The sequence below is a fragment of the Pseudophryne corroboree genome, chromosome 3 (assembly GCF_028390025.1).
Source record: "Pseudophryne corroboree isolate aPseCor3 chromosome 3, aPseCor3.hap2, whole genome shotgun sequence".
Taxonomy (NCBI): Eukaryota; Metazoa; Chordata; class Amphibia; order Anura; family Myobatrachidae; genus Pseudophryne; species Pseudophryne corroboree.
This window is the reverse complement of record NC_086446.1, coordinates 331,410,435-331,432,341: the sequence shown is the minus strand read 5'-3', so window position 1 is coordinate 331,432,341 and position 21,907 is coordinate 331,410,435. Positions and strand designations below refer to the sequence as shown.

The 21,907-nt window shown below is 32.7% G+C and overlaps 21 non-coding genes across 21 annotated transcripts; all 21 read right to left on the bottom strand.

The window, feature by feature from the left end:
* Nucleotides 1-415: 415 nt before the first annotated feature.
* TRNAP-AGG (transfer RNA proline (anticodon AGG)) lies at nt 416-487 on the bottom strand. Its single transcript has one exon. It is a non-coding gene; the product is annotated as a tRNA-Pro (tRNA).
* An 848-nt stretch (nt 488-1,335) lies between these two features.
* On the bottom strand, nt 1,336-1,407 carry TRNAP-AGG (transfer RNA proline (anticodon AGG)). The gene has a single exon. It is a non-coding gene; the product is annotated as a tRNA-Pro (tRNA).
* Nucleotides 1,408-2,256: 849 nt separating this feature from the next.
* TRNAP-AGG (transfer RNA proline (anticodon AGG)) lies at nt 2,257-2,328 on the bottom strand. The gene has a single exon. It is a non-coding gene; the product is annotated as a tRNA-Pro (tRNA).
* An 849-nt stretch (nt 2,329-3,177) lies between these two features.
* Nucleotides 3,178-3,249, bottom strand: TRNAP-AGG (transfer RNA proline (anticodon AGG)). Its single transcript has one exon. It is a non-coding gene; the product is annotated as a tRNA-Pro (tRNA).
* Nucleotides 3,250-5,019: 1,770 nt separating this feature from the next.
* On the bottom strand, nt 5,020-5,091 carry TRNAP-AGG (transfer RNA proline (anticodon AGG)). Its single transcript has one exon. It is a non-coding gene; the product is annotated as a tRNA-Pro (tRNA).
* Nucleotides 5,092-5,939: 848 nt separating this feature from the next.
* TRNAP-AGG (transfer RNA proline (anticodon AGG)) lies at nt 5,940-6,011 on the bottom strand. Its single transcript has one exon. It is a non-coding gene; the product is annotated as a tRNA-Pro (tRNA).
* An 848-nt stretch (nt 6,012-6,859) lies between these two features.
* Nucleotides 6,860-6,931, bottom strand: TRNAP-AGG (transfer RNA proline (anticodon AGG)). Its single transcript has one exon. It is a non-coding gene; the product is annotated as a tRNA-Pro (tRNA).
* An 852-nt stretch (nt 6,932-7,783) lies between these two features.
* On the bottom strand, nt 7,784-7,855 carry TRNAP-AGG (transfer RNA proline (anticodon AGG)). The gene has a single exon. It is a non-coding gene; the product is annotated as a tRNA-Pro (tRNA).
* Nucleotides 7,856-8,703: 848 nt separating this feature from the next.
* TRNAP-AGG (transfer RNA proline (anticodon AGG)) lies at nt 8,704-8,775 on the bottom strand. Its single transcript has one exon. It is a non-coding gene; the product is annotated as a tRNA-Pro (tRNA).
* An 848-nt stretch (nt 8,776-9,623) lies between these two features.
* Nucleotides 9,624-9,695, bottom strand: TRNAP-AGG (transfer RNA proline (anticodon AGG)). Its single transcript has one exon. It is a non-coding gene; the product is annotated as a tRNA-Pro (tRNA).
* Nucleotides 9,696-10,547: 852 nt separating this feature from the next.
* TRNAP-AGG (transfer RNA proline (anticodon AGG)) lies at nt 10,548-10,619 on the bottom strand. The gene has a single exon. It is a non-coding gene; the product is annotated as a tRNA-Pro (tRNA).
* An 848-nt stretch (nt 10,620-11,467) lies between these two features.
* On the bottom strand, nt 11,468-11,539 carry TRNAP-AGG (transfer RNA proline (anticodon AGG)). The gene has a single exon. It is a non-coding gene; the product is annotated as a tRNA-Pro (tRNA).
* Nucleotides 11,540-12,386: 847 nt separating this feature from the next.
* Nucleotides 12,387-12,458, bottom strand: TRNAP-AGG (transfer RNA proline (anticodon AGG)). The gene has a single exon. It is a non-coding gene; the product is annotated as a tRNA-Pro (tRNA).
* Nucleotides 12,459-13,308: 850 nt separating this feature from the next.
* On the bottom strand, nt 13,309-13,380 carry TRNAP-AGG (transfer RNA proline (anticodon AGG)). Its single transcript has one exon. It is a non-coding gene; the product is annotated as a tRNA-Pro (tRNA).
* A 1,771-nt stretch (nt 13,381-15,151) lies between these two features.
* On the bottom strand, nt 15,152-15,223 carry TRNAP-AGG (transfer RNA proline (anticodon AGG)). Its single transcript has one exon. It is a non-coding gene; the product is annotated as a tRNA-Pro (tRNA).
* Nucleotides 15,224-16,072: 849 nt separating this feature from the next.
* TRNAP-AGG (transfer RNA proline (anticodon AGG)) lies at nt 16,073-16,144 on the bottom strand. The gene has a single exon. It is a non-coding gene; the product is annotated as a tRNA-Pro (tRNA).
* An 853-nt stretch (nt 16,145-16,997) lies between these two features.
* TRNAP-AGG (transfer RNA proline (anticodon AGG)) lies at nt 16,998-17,069 on the bottom strand. Its single transcript has one exon. It is a non-coding gene; the product is annotated as a tRNA-Pro (tRNA).
* Nucleotides 17,070-17,917: 848 nt separating this feature from the next.
* Nucleotides 17,918-17,989, bottom strand: TRNAP-AGG (transfer RNA proline (anticodon AGG)). The gene has a single exon. It is a non-coding gene; the product is annotated as a tRNA-Pro (tRNA).
* Nucleotides 17,990-18,838: 849 nt separating this feature from the next.
* TRNAP-AGG (transfer RNA proline (anticodon AGG)) lies at nt 18,839-18,910 on the bottom strand. The gene has a single exon. It is a non-coding gene; the product is annotated as a tRNA-Pro (tRNA).
* A 1,770-nt stretch (nt 18,911-20,680) lies between these two features.
* TRNAP-AGG (transfer RNA proline (anticodon AGG)) lies at nt 20,681-20,752 on the bottom strand. Its single transcript has one exon. It is a non-coding gene; the product is annotated as a tRNA-Pro (tRNA).
* Nucleotides 20,753-21,601: 849 nt separating this feature from the next.
* Nucleotides 21,602-21,673, bottom strand: TRNAP-AGG (transfer RNA proline (anticodon AGG)). The gene has a single exon. It is a non-coding gene; the product is annotated as a tRNA-Pro (tRNA).
* Nucleotides 21,674-21,907: the final 234 nt, after the last annotated feature.

Sequence of the window (21,907 nt, the reverse complement as noted above, 5' to 3'; positions counted from 1 at the left end):
TCTGATAGTTGGAACCTAAGACTTGTCTCATACTGTGTGCAACTTAAGCATACAGACCAAGAAGAAAGAAAAAAACAAAAACCTGCAATTAATTGTTGACCTTTTTGTTTGTCAAAAAGAGCCTATTCTTTGAAGCCACTCATTGTTTCTTAGAAAAAAGCAAGGTAAGAGAAAAACCTGTAATTTCATTTTGACAGTTTTTAATTTGTCAAAATGAGACTTCTTTGAAGCCACTCAAGATTACTTAGACAAAATGGAATCTACAGTATACCCAATATACCACCAAATGGTAGACAGTTTACTAAATATGCATAAGTATATATTTTTTTATGGATTTTCAAAAGCAAAATTCACTTGATGCTTTTGACATCAATCAGTTAATGGAACCATGGGATTTAAAATAATCTGAGAAGATAGGCTCGCCCAGGATTTGAACCCGGGATCTCTCGCACCCTAAGCGAGAATCATACCCCTAGACCAACGAGCCAACTGTTCATGCATTTTTCATGTATACAAATGAAATTGGAAGTGAAACTGTTGGAATACATTAGTAAGTATTTTAAAATACTATCAGATAATAGAACTAAGCACTTTTAAAGAACCTGAGAAAACAGGCTTATCCAGGATATGAATCTGGGGCCTTTTGCACCCAAAGCAAAAATCATACACCCAGACCAACAAGCCACAAGTTAAATAATTTCTTATTCAGATTTTACCATTTTTAAAGTAAAACTCAAATTATTTAATAAAAAAATGCAATACGCTGGAAAAAAAGATGTTACATTTTAAAAATACCATAACAATTAAAAAATGTATTGGTAGCATAGCTAAAATGTTTCCTTAAGGTTAATTTTTGTCCAAGTATGCATATTTGGAAAGTTCAGTGCCAAGATTTAGGGGTTCCTATAGAGTTTGAACTTTTCTGATAGTTGGAACCTAAGACTTGTCTCATACTGTGTGCAACTTAAGCATTCAGACCAAGAAGAAAGAAAAAAACAAAAACCTGCAATTAATTGTTGACCTTTTTGTTTGTCAAAAAGAGCCTATTCTTTGAAGCCACTCATTGTTTCTTAGAAAAAAGCAAGGTAAGAGAAAAACCTGTAATTTCATTTTGACAGTTTTTAATTTGTCAAAATGAGACTTCTTTGAAGCCACTCAAGATTACTTAGACAAAATGGAATCTACAGTATACCCAATATACCACCAAATGGTAGACAGTTTACTAAATATGCATATGTATATATTTTTTTATGGATTTTCAAAAGCAAAATTAACTTGATTCTTTTGACATCAATCAGTTAATGGAACCATGGAATTTAAAATAATCTGAAAGATGGGCTCGTCCGGGATTTGAACCCGGGACCTCTCGCACCCTAAGCGAGAATCATACCCCTAGACCAACGAGCCAACTGTTCATGCATTTTTCATGTATACTAATTAAATTGGAAGTGAAACTGTTGGAATACATTAGTAAGTATTTTAAAATACTATCAGATAATAGAACTAAGCACTTTTAAAGAACCTGAGAAAACAGGCTTATCCAGGATATGAATCTGGGGCCTTTTGCACCCAAAGCAAAAATCATACACATAGACCAACAAGCCACAAGTTAAATAATTTCTTATTCAGATTTTACCATTTTTAAAGTAAAACTCAAATTATTTAATAAAAAAATGCAATACGCTGGAAAAAAAGATGTTACATTTTAAAAATACCATAACAATTAAAAAATGTATTGGTAGCATAGCTAAAATGTTTCCTTAAGGTTAATTTTTGTCCAAGTATGCATATTTGGAAAGTTCAGTGCCAAGATTTAGGGGTTCCTATAGAGTTTGAACTTTTCTGATAGTTGGAACCTAAGACTTGTCTCATACTGTGTGCAATTTAAGCTTACAGACCAAGAAGAAAGAAAAAAACAAAAACCTGCAATTAATTGTTGACCTTTTTGTTTGTCAAAAAGAGCCTATTCTTTTAAGCCACTCATTGTTTCTTAGAAAAAAGCAGGGTAAGATAAAAACCTGTAATTTCATTTTGATAGTTTTTTAATTTGTCAAAATGAGACTTCTTTGAAGCCACTCAAGGTTACTTAGACAAAATGGAATCTACAGTATACCCAATATACCACCAAATGGTTGACAGTTTACTAAATATGCATAAGTATATATTTTTTATGGATTTTCAAAAGCAAAATTCACTTGATGCTTTTGACATCAATCAGATAATGTAACCATGGGATTTAAAAGAATATGAGAAGATGGGCTCGTCCAGGATTTGAACCCGGGACCTCTCGCACCCTAAGCGAGAATCATACCCCTAGACCAACGAGCCAACTGTTCATGCATTTTTCATGTATACTAATGAAATTGGAAGTGAAACTGTTGGAATACATTAGTAAGTATTTTAAAATACTATCAGATAATAAAACTAAGCACTTTTAAAGAACCTGAGAAAACAGGCTAATCCAGGATATGAACCTGGTGCCTTTTCCACTCAAAGCAAAAATCATACACCCAGACCAACAAGCCACAAGCTAAATAATTTCTTATTCAGATTTTACCATTTTTAAAGTAAAACTCAAATTATTTAATTAAAAAATGCAATAAGTTGGAAAAAAAGATGTTACATTTTAAAAATACCATAACAATTTAAAAATGTATTGGTAGCATAGCTAAAATGTTTCCTTAAGGTACATTTTTGTCCTAGTATGCATATTTGGAAAGTTCAGTGCCAAGATTTAGGGGTTCCTATAGAGTTTGAACTTTTCTGATAGTTGGAACCTAAGACTTGTCTCATACTGTGTGCAACTTAAGCATTCAGACCAAGAAGAAAGAAAAAAACAAAAACCTGCAATTAATTGTTGACCTTTTTGTTTGTCAAAAAGAGCCTATTCTTTGAAGCCACTCATTGTTTCTTAGAAAAAAGCAAGGTAAGAGAAAAACCTGTAATTTCATTTTGACAGTTTTTAATTTGTCAAAATGAGACTTCTTTGAAGCCACTCAAGATTACTTAGACAAAATGGAATCTACAGTATACCCAATATACCACCAAATGGTAGACAGTTTACTAAATATGCATATGTATATATTTTTTTATGGATTTTCAAAAGCAAAATTTACTTGATTCTTTTGACATCAATCAGTTAATGGAACCATGGAATTTAAAATAATCTGAGAAGATGGGCTCGTCCGGGATTTGAACCCGGGACCTCTCGCACCCTAAGCGAGAATCATACCCCTAGACCAACGAGCCAATTGTTCATGTATTTTTCATGTATACTAATGAAATTGGAAGTGAAACTGTTGGAATACATTAGTAAGTATTTTAAAATACTATCAGATAATAGAACTAAGCACTTTTAAAGAACCTGAGAAAACAGGCTTATCCAGGATATGAATCTGGGGCCTTTTGCACCCAAAGCAAAAATCATACACCCAGACCAACAAGCCACAAGTTAAATAATTTCTTATTCAGATTTTACCATTTTTAAAGTAAAACTCAAATTATTTAATAAAAAAATGCAATACGCTGGAAAAAAAGATGTTACATTTTAAAAATACCATAACAATTAAAAAATGTATTGGTAGCATAGCTAAAATGTTTCCTTAAGGTAAATTTTTGTCCAAGTATGCATATTTGGAAAGTTCAGTGCCAAGATTTAGGGGTTCCTATAGAGTTTAAACTTTTCTGATAGTTGGAACCTAAGACTTGTCTCATACTGTGTGCAACTTATGCATACAGACCAAGAAGAAAGAAAAAAACAAAAACCTGCAATTAATTGTTGACCTTTTTGTTTGTCAAAAAGAGCCTATTCTTTGAAGCCACTCATTGTTTCTTAGAAAAAAGCAGGGTAAGAGAAAAACCTGTAATTTCATTTTGACAGTTTTTAATTTGTCAAAATGAGACTTCTTTGAAGCCACTCAAGGTTACTTAGACAAAATGGAATTTACAGTATACCCAATATACCACCAAATGGTTGACAGTTTACTAAATATGCATAAGTATATATTTTTTTATGGATTTTCAAAAGGAAAATTCACTTGATGCTTTTGACATCAATCAGATAATGGAACCATGGGATTTAAAAGTATCTGAGAAGATGGGCTCGTCCGGTATTTGAACCCAGGACCTCTCACACCCTAAGCGAGAATCATACCCCTAGACCAACGAGGCAACTGTTCATGCATTTTTCATGTATACTAATGAAATTGGAAGTGAAACTGTTGGAATACATTAGTAAGTATTTTAAAATACTATCAGATAATAGAACTAAGCACTTTTAAAGAACCTGAGAAAACAGGCTTATCCAGGATATGAATCTGGGGCCTTTTGCACCCAAAGCAAAAATCATACACCCAGACCAACAAGCCACAAGCTAAATAATTTCTTATTCAGATTTTACCATTTTTAAAGTAAAGCTCAAATTATTTAATAAAAAAATGCAATAAGCTGGAAAAAAAGATGTTACATTTTAAAAATACCATAACAATTTAAAAATGTATTGGTAGCATAGCTAAAATGTTTCCTTAAGGTAAATTTTTGTCCAAGTATGCATATTTGGAAAGTTCAGTGCCAAGATTTAGGGGTTCCTATAGAGTTTGAACTTTTCTGATAGTTGGAACCTAAGACTTGTCTCATACTGTGTGCAACTTATGCATACAGACCAAGAAGAAAGAAAAAAACAAAAACCTGCAAATAATTGTTGACCTTTTTGTTTGTCAAAAAGAGCCTATTCTTTTAAGCCACTCATTGTTTCTTAGAAAAAAGCAAGGTAAGATACAAACCTGCAATTTCATTTTGACAGTTTTTTATTTGTCAAAATGAGACTTCTTGAAGCCACTCAAGGTTACTTAGACAAAATGGAATCTACAGTATACCCAATATACCACCAAATGGTTGACAGTTTACTAAATATGCATAAGTATATACTTTTTTGATGGATTGGCAAAAGCAAAATTCACTTGATGCTTTTGACATCAATAAGATAATGGAACCATGGGATTTAAAAGAACATGAGAAGATGGGCTCGTCCGGGATTTGAACCCGGGACCTCTCGCACCCTAAGCGAGAATCATACCCCTAGACCAATGAGCCAACTGCTAATGCTTTTTCATGTATACTAATAAAATTGGAAGTGAAACTGTTGGAATACATTAGTAAGTATTTTAAAATACTATCAGATAATAGAACTAAGCACTTTTAAAGAACCTGAGAAAACAGGCTAATCCAGGATATGAACCTGGTGCCTTTTCCACTCAAAGCAAAAATCATACACCCAGACCAACAAGCCACAAGCTAAATAATTTCTTATTCAGATTTTACCATTTTTAAAGTAAAGCTCAAATTATTTAATAAAAAAATGCAATAAGCTGGAAAAAAAGATGTTACATTTTAAAAATACCATAACAATTTAAAAATGTATTGGTAGCATAGCTAAAATGTTTCCTTAAGGTAAATTTTTGTCCAAGTATGCATATTTGGAAAGTTCAGTGCCAAGATTTAGGGGTTCCTATAGAGTTTGAACTTTTCTGATAGTTGGAACCTAAGACTTGTCTCATACTGTGTGCAACTTATGCATATAGACCAAGAAGAAAGAAAAAAACAAAAACCTGCAATTAATTGTTGACCTTTTTGTTTGTCAAAAAGAGCCTATTCTTTGAAGCCACTCATTGTTTCTTAGAAAAAAGCAAGGTAAGAGAAAAACCTGTAATTTCATTTTGACAGTTTTTAATTTGTCAAAATGAGACTCCTTTGAAGCCACTCAAGATTACTTAGACAAAATGGAATCTACAGTATACCCAATATACCACCAAATGGTTGACAGTTTACTAAATATGCATAAGTATATATTTTTTTATGGATTTTAAAAAGCAAAATTCACTTGATGCTTTTGACATCAATCAGATAATGGAACCATGGGATTTAAAAGAATCTGAGAAGATGGGCTCGTCTGGGATTTGAACCCGGGCCCTCTCGCACCCTAAGCGAGAATCATACCCCTAGACCAACGAGCCAACTGTTCATGCATTTTTCATGTATACTAATGAAATTGGAAGTGAATCTGTTGGAATACATTAGTAAGTATTTTAAAATACTATCAGATAATAGAACTAAGCACTTTTAAAAAACCTGAGAAAACAGGCTAATCCAGGATATGAACCTGGTGCCTTTTCCACTCAAAGCAAAAATCAAACACCCAGACCAACAAGCCACAAGCTAAATAATTTCTTATTCAGATTTTACCATTTTTAAAGTAAAACTCAAATTATTTAATAAAAAAATGCAATAAGCTGGAAAAAAAGATGTTACATTTTAAAAATACCATAACAATTTAAAAATGTATTGGTAGCATAGCTAAAATGTTTCCTTAAGGTAAATTTTTGTCCAAGTATGCATATTTGGAAAGTTCAGTGCCAAGATTTAGGGGTTCCTATAGAGTTTGAACTTTTCTGATAGTTGGAACCTAAGACTTGTCTCATACTGTGTGCAACTTAAGCTTACAGACAAAGAAGAAAGAAAAAAACAAAAACCTGCAATTAATTGTTGACCTTTTTGTTTGTCAAAAAGAGCCTATTCTTTTAAGCCACTCATTGTTTCTTAGAAAAAAGCAAGGTAAGATAAAAACCTGCAATTTCATTTTGACAGTTTTTTATTTGTCAAAATGAGACTTCTTGAAGCCACTCAAGGTTACTTAGACAAAATGGAATCTACAGTATACCCGATATACCACCAAATGGTTGACAGTTTAATAAATATGCATAAGTATATATTTTTTTATGGATTTTCAAAAGCAAAATTCACTTGATGCTTTTGACATCAATCAGTTAATGGAACCATGGGATTTAAAATAATCTGAGAAGATAGGCTCGCCCAGGATTTGAACCCGGGATCTCTCGCACCCTAAGCGAGAATCATACCCCTAGACCAACGAGCCAACTGTTCATGCATTTTGCATGTATACTAATGAAATTGGAAGTGAAACTGTTGGAATACATTAGTAAGTATTTTAAAATACTATCAGATAATAGAACTAAGCACTTTTAAAGAACCTGAGAAAACAGGCTTATCCAGGATATGAATCTGGGGCCCTTTGCACCCAAAGCAAAAATCATACACCCAGACTAACAAGCCACAAGCTAAATAATTTCTTATTCAGATTTTACCATTTTTAAAGTAAAGCTCAAATTATTTAATAAAAAAAATGCAATAAGCTGAAAAAAAGATGTTACATTTTAAAAATACCATAACAATTTAAAAATGTATTGGTAGCATAGCTAAAATGTTTCCTTAAGATAAATTTTTGTCCAAGTATGCATATTTGGAAAGTTCAGTGCCAAGATTTAGGGGTTCCTATAGAGTTTGAACTTTTCTGATAGTTGGAACCTAAGACTTGTCTCATACTGTGTGCAACTTAAGCATACAGACCAAGAAGAAAGAAAAAAAACAAAAACCTGCAATTAATTGTTGACCTTTTTGTTTGTCAAAAAGAGCCTATTCTTTGAAGCCACTCATTGTTTTTTTAGAAAAAAGCAAGGTAAGAGAAAAACCTGTAATTTCATTTTGACAGTTTTTAATTTGTCAAAATGAGACTTCTTTGAAGCCACTCAAGATTACTTAGACAAAATGGAATCTACAGTATACCCAATATACCACCAAATGGTAGACAGTTTACTAAATATGCATAAGTATATACTTTTTTTATGGATTTTCAAAAGCAAAATTCACTTGATGCTTTTGACATCAATCATATAATGGAACCATGGTATTTAAAAGAATCTGAGAAGATGGGCTCGTCCGGGATTTGAACCCGGGACCTCTCGCACCCTAAGCGAGAATCATACCCCTAGACCAATGAGCCAACTGCTAATGCTTTTTCATGTATACTAATAAAATTGGAAGTGAAACTGTTGGAATACATTAGTAAGTATTTTAAAATACTATCAGATAATAGAACTAAGCACTTTTAAAGAACCTGAGAAAACAGGCTAATCCAGGATATGAACCTGGTGCCTTTTCCACTCAAAGCAAAAATCATACACCCAGACCAACAAGCCACAAGCTAAATAATTTCTTATTCAGATTTTACCATTTTTAAAGTAAAGCTCAAATTATTTAATAAAAAAATGCAATAAGCTGGAAAAAAAGATGTTACATTTTAAAAATACCATAACAATTTAAAAATGTATTGGTAGCATAGCTAAAATGTTTCCTTAAGGTAAATTTTTGTCCAAGTATGCATATTTGGAAAGTTCAGTGCCAAGATTTAGGGGTTCCTATAGAGTTTGAACTTTTCTGATAGTTGGAACCTAAGACTTGTCTCATACTGTGTGCAACTTATGCATATAGACCAAGAAGAAAGAAAAAAACAAAAACCTGCAATTAATTGTTGACCTTTTTGTTTGTCAAAAAGAGCCTATTCTTTGAAGCCACTCATTGTTTCTTAGAAAAAAGCAAGGTAAGAGAAAAACCTGTAATTTCATTTTGACAGTTTTTAATTTGTCAAAATGAGACTCCTTTGAAGCCACTCAAGATTACTTAGACAAAATGGAATCTACAGTATACCCAATATACCACCAAATGGTTGACAGTTTACTAAATATGCATAAGTATATATTTTTTTATGGATTTTAAAAAGCAAAATTCACTTGATGCTTTTGACATCAATCAGATAATGGAACCATGGGATTTAAAAGAATCTGAGAAGATGGGCTCGTCTGGGATTTGAACCCGGGCCCTCTCGCACCCTAAGCGAGAATCATACCCCTAGACCAACGAGCCAACTGTTCATGCATTTTTCATGTATACTAATGAAATTGGAAGTGAATCTGTTGGAATACATTAGTAAGTATTTTAAAATACTATCAGATAATAGAACTAAGCACTTTTAAAAAACCTGAGAAAACAGGCTAATCCAGGATATGAACCTGGTGCCTTTTCCACTCAAAGCAAAAATCAAACACCCAGACCAACAAGCCACAAGCTAAATAATTTCTTATTCAGATTTTACCATTTTTAAAGTAAAACTCAAATTATTTAATAAAAAAATGCAATAAGCTGGAAAAAAAGATGTTACATTTTAAAAATACCATAACAATTTAAAAATGTATTGGTAGCATAGCTAAAATGTTTCCTTAAGGTAAATTTTTGTCCAAGTATGCATATTTGGAAAGTTCAGTGCCAAGATTTAGGGGTTCCTATAGAGTTTGAACTTTTCTGATAGTTGGAACCTAAGACTTGTCTCATACTGTGTGCAACTTAAGCTTACAGACAAAGAAGAAAGAAAAAAACAAAAACCTGCAATTAATTGTTGACCTTTTTGTTTGTCAAAAAGAGCCTATTCTTTTAAGCCACTCATTGTTTCTTAGAAAAAAGCAAGGTAAGATAAAAACCTGCAATTTCATTTTGACAGTTTTTTATTTGTCAAAATGAGACTTCTTGAAGCCACTCAAGGTTACTTAGACAAAATGGAATCTACAGTATACCCGATATACCACCAAATGGTTGACAGTTTAATAAATATGCATAAGTATATATTTTTTTATGGATTTTCAAAAGCAAAATTCACTTGATGCTTTTGACATCAATCAGTTAATGGAACCATGGGATTTAAAATAATCTGAGAAGATAGGCTCGCCCAGGATTTGAACCCGGGATCTCTCGCACCCTAAGCGAGAATCATACCCCTAGACCAACGAGCCAACTGTTCATGCATTTTGCATGTATACTAATGAAATTGGAAGTGAAACTGTTGGAATACATTAGTAAGTATTTTAAAATACTATCAGATAATAGAACTAAGCACTTTTAAAGAACCTGAGAAAACAGGCTTATCCAGGATATGAATCTGGGGCCCTTTGCACCCAAAGCAAAAATCATACACCCAGACTAACAAGCCACAAGCTAAATAATTTCTTATTCAGATTTTACCATTTTTAAAGTAAAGCTCAAATTATTTAATAAAAAAAATGCAATAAGCTGAAAAAAAGATGTTACATTTTAAAAATACCATAACAATTTAAAAATGTATTGGTAGCATAGCTAAAATGTTTCCTTAAGATAAATTTTTGTCCAAGTATGCATATTTGGAAAGTTCAGTGCCAAGATTTAGGGGTTCCTATAGAGTTTGAACTTTTCTGATAGTTGGAACCTAAGACTTGTCTCATACTGTGTGCAACTTAAGCATACAGACCAAGAAGAAAGAAAAAAAACAAAAACCTGCAATTAATTGTTGACCTTTTTGTTTGTCAAAAAGAGCCTATTCTTTGAAGCCACTCATTGTTTTTTTAGAAAAAAGCAAGGTAAGAGAAAAACCTGTAATTTCATTTTGACAGTTTTTAATTTGTCAAAATGAGACTTCTTTGAAGCCACTCAAGATTACTTAGACAAAATGGAATCTACAGTATACCCAATATACCACCAAATGGTAGACAGTTTACTAAATATGCATAAGTATATACTTTTTTTATGGATTTTCAAAAGCAAAATTCACTTGATGCTTTTGACATCAATCATATAATGGAACCATGGTATTTAAAAGAATCTGAGAAGATGGGCTCGTCCGGGATTTGAACCCGGGACCTCTCGCACCCTAAGCGAGAATCATACCCCTAGACCAATGAGCCAACTGCTAATGCTTTTTCATGTATACTAATAAAATTGGAAGTGAAACTGTTGGAATACATTAGTAAGTATTTTAAAATACTATCAGATAATAGAACTAAGCACTTTTAAAGAACCTGAGAAAACAGGCTAATCCAGGATATGAACCTGGTGCCTTTTCCACTCAAAGCAAAAATCATACACCCAGACCAACAAGCCACAAGCTAAATAATTTCTTATTCAGATTTTACCATTTTTAAAGTAAAGCTCAAATTATTTAATAAAAAAATGCAATAAGCTGGAAAAAAAGATGTTACATTTTAAAAATACCATAACAATTTAAAAATGTATTGGTAGCATAGCTAAAATGTTTCCTTAAGGTAAATTTTTGTCCAAGTATGCATATTTGGAAAGTTCAGTGCCAAGATTTAGGGGTTCCTATAGAGTTTGAACTTTTCTGATAGTTGGAACCTAAGACTTGTCTCATACTGTGTGCAACTTAAGCTTACAGACAAAGAAGAAAGAAAAAAACAAAAACCTGCAATTAATTGTTGACCTTTTTGTTTGTCAAAAAGAGCCTATTCTTTTAAGCCACTCATTGTTTCTTAGAAAAAAGCAAGGTAAGATAAAAACCTGCAATTTCATTTTGACAGTTTTTTATTTGTCAAAATGAGACTTCTTGAAGCCACTCAAGGTTACTTAGACAAAATGGAATCTACAGTATACCCGATATACCACCAAATGGTTGACAGTTTAATAAATATGCGTAAGTATATACTTTTTTAATGGATTGGCAAAAGCAAAATTCACTTGATGCTTTTGACATCAATAAGATAATGGAACCATGGGATTTAAAAGAACCTGAGAAGATGGGCTCATCCGGGATTTGAACCCGGGACCTCTCGCACCCTAAGCGAGAATCATACCCCTAGACCAACGAGCCAACTGTTAATGCTTGTTCATGTATACTAATAAAATTGGAAGTGAAACTGTTGGAATACATTAGTAAGTATTTTAAAATACTATCAGATAATAGAACTAAGCACTTTTAAAGAACCTGAGAAAACAGGCTTATCCAGGATATGAATCTGGGGCCTTTTGCACCCACAGCAAAAATCATACACCCAGACCAACAAGCCACAAGCTAAATTATTTCTTATTCAGATTTTACCATTTTTAAAGTAAAGCTCAAATTATTTAATAAAAAAATGCAATAAGCTGGAAAAAAAGATGTTACATTTTAAAAATACCATAACAATTTAAAAATGTATTGGTAGCATAGCTAAAATGTTTCCTTAAGGTAAATTTTTGTCCTAGTATGCATATTTGGAAAGTTCAGTGCCAAGATTTAGGGGTTCCTATAGAGATTAAACTTTTCTGATAGTTGGAACCTAAGACTTGTCTCATACTGTGTGCAACTTATGCATACAGACCAAGAAGAAAGAAAGAAAAAAAACCTGCAATTAATTGTTGACCTTTTTGTTTGTCAAAAAGAGCCTATTCTTTGAAGCCACTCATTGTTTCTTAGAAAAAAGCAGGGTAAGAGAAAAACCTGTAATTTCATTTTGACAGTTTTTAATTTGTCAAAATGAGACTTCTTTGAAGCCACTCAAGATTACTTAGACAAAATGGAATCTACAGTATACCCAATATACCACCAAATGGTTGACAGTTTACTAAATATGCATAAGTATATATTTTTTTATGGATTTTCAAAAGCAAAATTCACTTGATGCTTTTGACATCAATCAGATAATGGAACCATGGGATTTAAAAGAATCTGAGAAGATGGGCTCGTCCGGGATTTGAACCCAGACCCTCTCGCACCCTAAGCGAGAATCATACCCCTAGACCAACGAGCCAACTGTTCATGCATTTTTCATGTATACTAATGAAATTGGAAGTGAAACTGTTGGAATACATTAGTAAGTATTTTAAAATACTATCAGATAATAGAACTAAGCACTTTTAAAGAACCTGAGAAAACAGGCTAATCCAGGATATGAACCTGGTGCCTTTTCCACTCAAAGCAAAAATCATACACCCAGACCAACAAGCCACAAGCTAAATAATTTCTTATTCAGATTTTACCATTTTTAAAGTAAAACTCAAATTATTTAATAAAAAAATGCAATAAGCTGGAAAAAAAGATGTTACATTTTAAAAATACCATAACAATTTAAAAATGTATTGGTAGCATAGCTAAAATGTTTCCTTAAGGTAAATTTTTGTCCAAGTATGCATATTTGGAAAGTTCAGTGCCAAGATTTAGGGGTTCCTATAGAGTTTGAACTTTTCTGATAGTTGGAACCTAAGACTTGTCTCATACTGTGTGCAACTTAAGCATACAGACCAAGAAGAAAGAAAAAAACAAAAACCTGCAATTAATTGTTGACCTTTTTGTTTGTCAAAAAGAGCCTATTCTTTTAAGCCACTCATTGTTTCTTAGAAAAAAGCAAGGCAAGATAAAAACCTGTAATTTCATTTTGACAGTTTTTAATTTGTCAAAATGAGACTTCTTTGAAGCCACTCAAGGTTACTTAGACAAAGTGGAATCTACAGTATACCCAATATACCACCCAATGGTTGACAGTTAACTAAATATGCTTAAGTATATACTTTTTTGATGGATTGGCAAAAGCAATATTCACTTGATGCTTTTGACATCAATCAGATAATGGAACCATGGGATTTAAAAGAACCTGAGAAAATGGGCTCGTCCGGGATTTGAACCCGGGACCTCTCGCACCCTAAGGGAGAATCATACCCCTAGACCAACGAGCCAACTGTTCATGCATTTTGATGCATACTAATGAAATTGGAAGTGAACCTGTTGGAATACATTAGTAAGTATTTTAAAATACTATCAGATATTAGAACTAAGCACTTTTAAAGAACCTAAGAAAACAGGCTCATCCAGGATATGAACCAGGGGCCTTTTGCACCCAAAGCAAAAATCATACACCCAGACCAACAAGCCACAAGCTAAATAATTTCTTATTCAGATTTTACCATTTTTAAATTAAAACTCAAATTATTTAATAAAAAAATGCAATAAGCTGGAAAAAAAGATGTTACATTTTAAAAATACCATAACAATTTAAAAATGTATTGGTAGCATAGCTAAAATGTTTCCTTAAGGTAAATTTTTGTCCAAGTATGCATATTTGGAAAGTTCAGTGCCAAGATTTAGGGGTTCCTAAAGAGTTTGAACTTTTCGTTTAGTTGGAACCTAAGACTTGTCTCATACTGTGTGCAACTTATGCAAACAGTCCAAGAAGAAAGAAAAAAACAAAAACCTGCAATTTATTGTTGACCTTTTTGTTTGTCAAAAAGAGCCTATTCTTTGAAGCCACTCATTGTTTCTTAGAAAAAAGCAAGGTAAGAGAAAAACCTGTAATTTCATTTTGACAGTTTTTAATTTGTCAAAATGAGACTTCTTTGAAGCCACACAAGATTACTTAGACAAAATGGAATCTACAGAATACCCAATATACCACCAAATGGTTGACAGTTTACTAAATATGCATAAGTATATACTTTTTTGATGGATTGGCAAAAGCAAAATTCACTTGATGCTTTTGACATCAATCAGATAATGGAACCATTGGATTTAAAAGAACCTGAGAATTTGAGCTCGTCCGAGATCTGAACCCTGGATCTCTCGCACCCTAAGCGAGAATCATACCCCTAGACCAACGAGCCAACTGTTTATGCATTTTTCATGTATACTAATAAAATTGGAAGTGAAACTGTTGGAATACATTAGTAAGTATTTTAAAATACTATCAGATAATAGAACTAAGCACTTTTAAAGAACCTGAGAAAACAGGCTTATCCAGGATATGAATCTGGGGCCTTTTGCACCCACAGCAAAAATCATACACCCAGACCAACAAGCCACAAGCTAAATAATTTCTTATTCAGATTTTACCATTTTTAAAGTAAAGCTCAAATTATTTAATAAAAAAAATGCAATAAGCTGGAAAAAAAGATGTTACATTTTAAAAATACCATAACAATTTAAAAATGTATTGGTAGCATAGCTAAAATGTTTCCTTAAGGTAAATTTTTGTCCAAGTATGCATATTTGGAAAGTTCAGTGCCAAGATTTAGGGGTTCCTATAGAGTTTGAACTTTTCTGATAGTTGGAACCTAAGACTTGTCTCATACTGTGTGCAACTTAAGCATACAGACCAAGAAGAAAGAAAAAAACAAAAACCTGCAATTAATTGTTGACCTTTTTGTTTGTCAAAAAGAGCCTATTCTTTGAAGCCACTCATTGTTTTTTAGAAAAAAGCAAGGTAAGAGAAAAACCTGTAATTTCATTTTGACAGTTTTTAATTTGTCAAAATGAGACTTCTTTGAAGCCACTCAAGATTACTTAGACAAAATGGAATCTACAGTATACCCAATATACCACCAAATGGTAGACAGTTTACTAAATATGCATAAGTATATATTTTTTTATGGATTTTCAAAAGCAAAATTCACTTGATGCTTTTGACATCAATCAGTTAATGGAACCATGGGATTTAAAATAATCTGAGAAGATAGGCTCGCCCAGGATTTGAACCCGGGATCTCTCGCACCCTAAGCGAGAATCATACCCCTAGACCAACGAGCCAACTGTTCATGCATTTTTCATGTATACAAATGAAATTGGAAGTGAAACTGTTGGAATACATTAGTAAGTATTTTAAAATACTATCAGATAATAGAACTAAGCACTTTTAAAGAACCTGCTAAAATAGGCTAATCCAGGATATGAACCTGGGGCCTTTTCCACCCAAAGCAAAAATCATACACCCAGACCAACAAGCCACAAGCTAAATAATTTCTTATTCAGATTTTACCATTTTTAAAGTAAAACTCAAATTATTTAATAAAAAAAATGCAATACGCTGGAAAAAAAGATGTTACATTTTAAAAATACCATAACAATTAAAAAATGTATTGGTAGCATAGCTAAAATGTTTCCTTAAGGTAAATTTTTGTCCAAGTATGCATATTTGGAAAGTTCAGTGCCAAGATTTAGGGGTTCCTATAGCGTTTGAACTTTTATGATAGTTGGAACCTAAGACTTGTCTCTTACTGTGTGCAACTTAAGCATACAGACCAAGAAGAAAGAAAAAAACAAAAACCTGCAATTAATTGTTGACCTTTTTGTTTGTCAAAAAGAGCCTATTCTTTTAAGCCACTCATTGTTTCTTAGAAAAAAGCAGGGTAAGATAAAAACCTGTAATTTCATTTTGATAGTTTTTTATTTGTCAAAATGAGACTTCTTTGAAGCCACTCAAGGTTACTTAGACAAAATGGAATCTACAGTATACCCAATATACCACCAAATGGTTGACAGTTTACTAAATATGCATAAGTATATATTTTTTATGGATTTTCAAAAGCAAAATTCACTTGATGCTTTTGACATCAATCAGATAATGGAACCATGGAATTTAAAATAATCTGAGAAGATGGGCTCGTCCGGGATTTGAACCCGGGACCTCTCGCACCCTAAGCGAGAATCATACCCCTAGACCAACGAGCCAACTGTTCATGCGTTTTTCATGTATACTAATGAAATTGGAAGTGAAACTGTTGGAATACATTAGTAAGTATTTTAAAATACTATCAGATAATAGAACTAAGCACTTTTAAAGAACCTGAGAAAACAGGCTTATCCAGGATATGAATCTGGGGCCTTTTGCACCCACAGCAAAAATCATACACCCAGACCAACAAGCCACAAGCTAAATAATTTCTTATTCAGATTTTACCATTTTTAAAGTAAAGCTCAAATTATTTAATAAAAAAAATGCAATAAGCTGGAAAAAAAGATGTTACATTTTAAAAATACCATAACAATTTAAAAATGTATTGGTAGCATAGCTAAAATGTTTCCTTAAGGTAAATTTTTGTCCAAGTATGCATATTTGGAAAGTTCAGTGCCAAGATTTAGGGGTTCCTATAGAGTTTGAACTTTTCTGATAGTTGGAACCTAAGACTTGTCTCATACTGTGTGCAACTTAAGCATACAGACCAAGAAGAAAGAAAAAAAACAAAAACCTGCAATTAATTGTTGACCTTTTTGTTTGTCAAAAAGAGCCTATTCTTTGAAGCCACTCATTGTTTTTTTAGAAAAAAGCAAGGTAAGAGAAAAACCTGTAATTTCATTTTGACAGTTTTTAATTTGTCAAAATGAGACTTCTTTGAAGCCACTTAAGATTACTTAGACAAAATGGAATCTACAGTATACCCAATATACCACCAAATGGTAGACAGTTTACTAAATATGCATAAGTATATACTTTTTTTATGGATTTTCAAAAGCAAAATTCACTTGATGCTTTTGACATCAATCATATAATGGAACCATGGTATTTAAAAAAATCTGAGAAGATGGGCTCGTCCGGGATTTGAACCCGGGACCTCTCGCACCCTAAGCGAGAATCATACCCCTAGACCAATGAGCCAACTGCTAATGCTTTTTCATGTATACTAATAAAATTGGAAGTGAAACTGTTGGAATACATTAGTAAGTATTTTAAAATACTATCAGATAATAGAACTAAGCACTTTTAAAGAACCTGAGAAAACAGGCTAATCCAGGATATGAACCTGGTGCCTTTTCCACTCAAAGCAAAAATCATACACCCAGACCAACAAGCCACAAGCTAAATAATTTCTTATTCAGATTTTACCATTTTTAAAGTAAAGCTCAAATTATTTAATAAAAAAATGCAATAAGCTGGAAAAAAAGATGTTACATTTTAAAAATACCATAACAATTTAAAAATGTATTGGTAGCATAGCTAAAATGTTTCCTTAAGGTAAATTTTTGTCCAAGTATGCATATTTGGAAAGTTCAGTGCCAAGATTTAGGGGTTCCTATAGAGTTTGAACTTTTCTGATAGTTGGAACCTAAGACTTGTCTCATACTGTGTGCAACTTAAGCTTACAGACAAAGAAGAAAGAAAAAAACAAAAACCTGCAATTAATTGTTGACCTTTTTGTTTGTCAAAAAGAGCCTATTCTTTTAAGCCACTCATTGTTTCTTAGAAAAAAGCAAGGTAAGATAAAAACCTGCAATTTCATTTTGACAGTTTTTTATTTGTCAAAATGAGACTTCTTGAAGCCACTCAAGGTTACTTAGACAAAATGGAATCTACAGTATACCCGATATACCACCAAATGGTTGACAGTTTAATAAATATGCGTAAGTATATACTTTTTTAATGGATTGGCAAAAGCAAAATTCACTTGATGCTTTTGACATCAATAAGATAATGGAACCATGGGATTTAAAAGAACCTGAGAAGATGGGCTCATCCGGGATTTGAACCCGGGACCTCTCGCACCCTAAGCGAGAATCATACCCCTAGACCAACGAGCCAACTGTTAATGCTTATTCATGTATACTAATAAAATTGGAAGTGAAACTGTTGGAATACATTAGTAAGTATTTTAAAATACTATCAGATAATAGAACTAAGCACTTTTAAAGAACCTGAGAAAACAGGCTTATCCAGGATATGAATCTGGGGCCTTTTGCACCCACAGCAAAAATCATACACCCAGACCAACAAGCCACAAGCTAAATTATTTCTTATTCAGATTTTACCATTTTTAAAGTAAAGCTCAAATTATTTAATAAAAAAATGCAATAAGCTGGAAAAAAAGATGTTACATTTTAAAAATACCATAACAATTTAAAAATGTATTGGTAGCATAGCTAAAATGTTTCCTTAAGGTGAATTTTTGTCCAAGTATGCATATTTGGAAAGTTCAGTGCCAAGATTTAGGGGTTCCTATAGAGTTTGAACTTTTCTGATAGTTGGAACCTAAGACTTGTCTCATACTGTGTGCAACTTAAGCATACAGACCAAGAAGAAAGAAAAAAACAAAAACCTGCAATTAATTGTTGACCTTTTTGTTTGTCAAAAAGAGCCTATTCTTTTAAGCCACTCATTGTTTCTTAGAAAAAAGCAAGGCAAGATAAAAACCTGTAATTTCATTTTGACAGTTTTTAATTTGTCAAAATGAGACTTCTTTGAAGCCACTCAAGGTTACTTAGACAAAGTGGAATCTACAGTATACCCAATATACCACCCAATGGTTGACAGTTAACTAAATATGCTTAAGTATATACTTTTTTGATGGATTGGCAAAAGCAATATTCACTTGATGCTTTTGACATCAATCAGATAATGGAACCATGGGATTTAAAAGAACCTGAGAAAATGGGCTCGTCCGGGATTTGAACCCGGGACCTCTCGCACCCTAAGGGAGAATCATACCCCTAGACCAACGAGCCAACTGTTCATGCATTTTGATGCATACTAATGAAATTGGAAGTGAACCTGTTGGAATACATTAGTAAGTATTTTAAAATACTATCAGATATTAGAACTAAGCACTTTTAAAGAACCTAAGAAAACAGGCTCATCCAGGATATGAACCAGGGGCCTTTTGCACCCAAAGCAAAAATCATACACCCAGACCAACAAGCCACAAGCTAAATAATTTCTTATTCAGATTTTACCATTTTTAAATTAAAACTCAAATTATTTAATAAAAAAATGCAATAAGCTGGAAAAAAAGATGTTACATTTTAAAAATACCATAACAATTTAAAAATGTATTGGTAGCATAGCTAAAATGTTTCCTTAAGGTAAATTTTTGTCCAAGTATGCATATTTGGAAAGTTCAGTGCCAAGATTTAGGGGTTCCTAAAGAGTTTGAACTTTTCGTTTAGTTGGAACCTAAGACTTGTCTCATACTGTGTGCAACTTATGCAAACAGTCCAAGAAGAAAGAAAAAAACAAAAACCTGCAATTTATTGTTGACCTTTTTGTTTGTCAAAAAGAGCCTATTCTTTGAAGCCACTCATTGTTTCTTAGAAAAAAGCAAGGTAAGAGAAAAACCTGTAATTTCATTTTGACAGTTTTTATTTGTCAAAATGAGACTTCTTTGAAGCCACACAAGATTACTTAGACAAAATGGAATCTACAGAATACCCAATATACCACCAAATGGTTGACAGTTTACTAAATATGCATAAGTATATACTTTTTTGATGGATTGGCAAAAGCAAAATTCACTTGATGCTTTTGACATCAATCAGATAATGGAACCATTGGATTTAAAAGAACCTGAGAATTTGAGCTCGTCCGAGATCTGAACCCTGGATCTCTCGCACCCTAAGCGAGAATCATACCCCTAGACCAACGAGCCAACTGTTTATGCATTTTTCATGTATACTAATAAAATTGGAAGTGAAACTGTTGGAATACATTAGTAAGTATTTTAAAATACTATCAGATAATAGAACTAAGCACTTTTAAAGAACCTGAGAAAACAGGCTTATCCAGGATATGAATCTGGGGCCTTTTGCACCCACAGCAAAAATCATACACCCAGACCAACAAGCCACAAGCTAAATAATTTCTTATTCAGATTTTACCATTTTTAAAGTAAAGCTCAAATTATTTAATAAAAAAAATGCAATAAGCTGGAAAAAAAGATGTTACATTTTAAAAATACCATAACAATTTAAAAATGTATTGGTAGCATAGCTAAAATGTTTCCTTAAGGTAAATTTTTGTCCAAGTATGCATATTTGGAAAGTTCAGTGCCAAGATTTAGGGGTTCCTATAGAGTTTGAACTTTTCTGATAGTTGGAACCTAAGACTTGTCTCATACTGTGTGCAACTTAAGCATACAGACCAAGAAGAAAGAAAAAAACAAAAACCTGCAATTAATTGTTGACCTTTTTGTTTGTCAAAAAGAGCCTATTCTTTGAAGCCACTCATTGTTTTTTAGAAAAAAGCAAGGTAAGAGAAAAACCTGTAATTTCATTTTGACAGTTTTTAATTTGTCAAAATGAGACTTCTTTGAAGCCACTCAAGATTACTTAGACAAAATGGAATCTACAGTATACCCAATATACCACCAAATGGTAGACAGTTTACTAAATATGCATAAGTATATATTTTTTTATGGATTTTCAAAAGCAAAATTCACTTGATGCTTTTGACATCAATCAGTTAATGGAACCATGGGATTTAAAATAATCTGAGAAGATAGGCTCGCCCAGGATTTGAACCCGGGATCTCTCGCACCCTAAGCGAGAATCATACCCCTAGACCAACGAGCCAACTGTTCATGCATTTTTCATGTATACAAATGAAATTGGAAGTGAAACTGTTGGAATACATTAGTAAGTATTTTAAAATACTATCAGATAATAGAACTAAGCACTTTTAAAGAACCTGCTAAAATAGGCTAATCCAGGATATGAACCTGGGGCCTTTTCCACCCAAAGCAAAAATCATACACCCAGACCAACAAGCCACAAGCTAAATAATTTCTTATTCAGATTTTACCATTTTTAAAGTAAAACTCAAATTATTTAATAAAAAAAATGCAATACGCTGGAAAAAAAGATGTTACATTTTAAAAATACCATAACAATTAAAAAATGTATTGGTAGCATAGCTAAAATGTTTCCTTAAGGTAAATTTTTGTCCAAGTATGCATATTTGGAAAGTTCAGTGCCAAGATTTAGGGGTTCCTATAGCGTTTGAACTTTTATGATAGTTGGAACCTAAGACTTGTCTCTTACTGTGTGCAACTTAAGCATACAGACCAAGAAGAAAGAAAAAAACAAAAACCTGCAATTAATTGTTGACCTTTTTGTTTGTCAAAAAGAGCCTATTCTTTTAAGCCACTCATTGTTTCTTAGAAAAAAGCAGGGTAAGATAAAAACCTGTAATTTCATTTTGATAGTTTTTTATTTGTCAAAATGAGACTTCTTTGAAGCCACTCAAGGTTACTTAGACAAAATGGAATCTACAGTATACCCAATATACCACCAAATGGTTGACAGTTTACTAAATATGCATAAGTATATATTTTTTATGGATTTTCAAAAGCAAAATTCACTTGATGCTTTTGACATCAATCAGATAATGGAACCATGGAATTTAAAATAATCTGAGAAGATGGGCTCGTCCGGGATTTGAACCCGGGACCTCTCGCACCCTAAGCGAGAATCATACCCCTAGACCAACGAGCCAACTGTTCATGCGTTTTTCATGTATACTAATGAAATTGGAAGTGAAACTGTTGGAATACATTAGTAAGTATTTTAAAATACTATCAGATAATAGAACTAAGCACTTTTAAAGAACCTGAGAAAACAGGCTTATCCAGGATATGAATCTGGGGCCTTTTGCACCCACAGCAAAAATCATACACCCAGACCAACAAGCCACAAGCTAAATAATTTCTTATTCAGATTTTACCATTT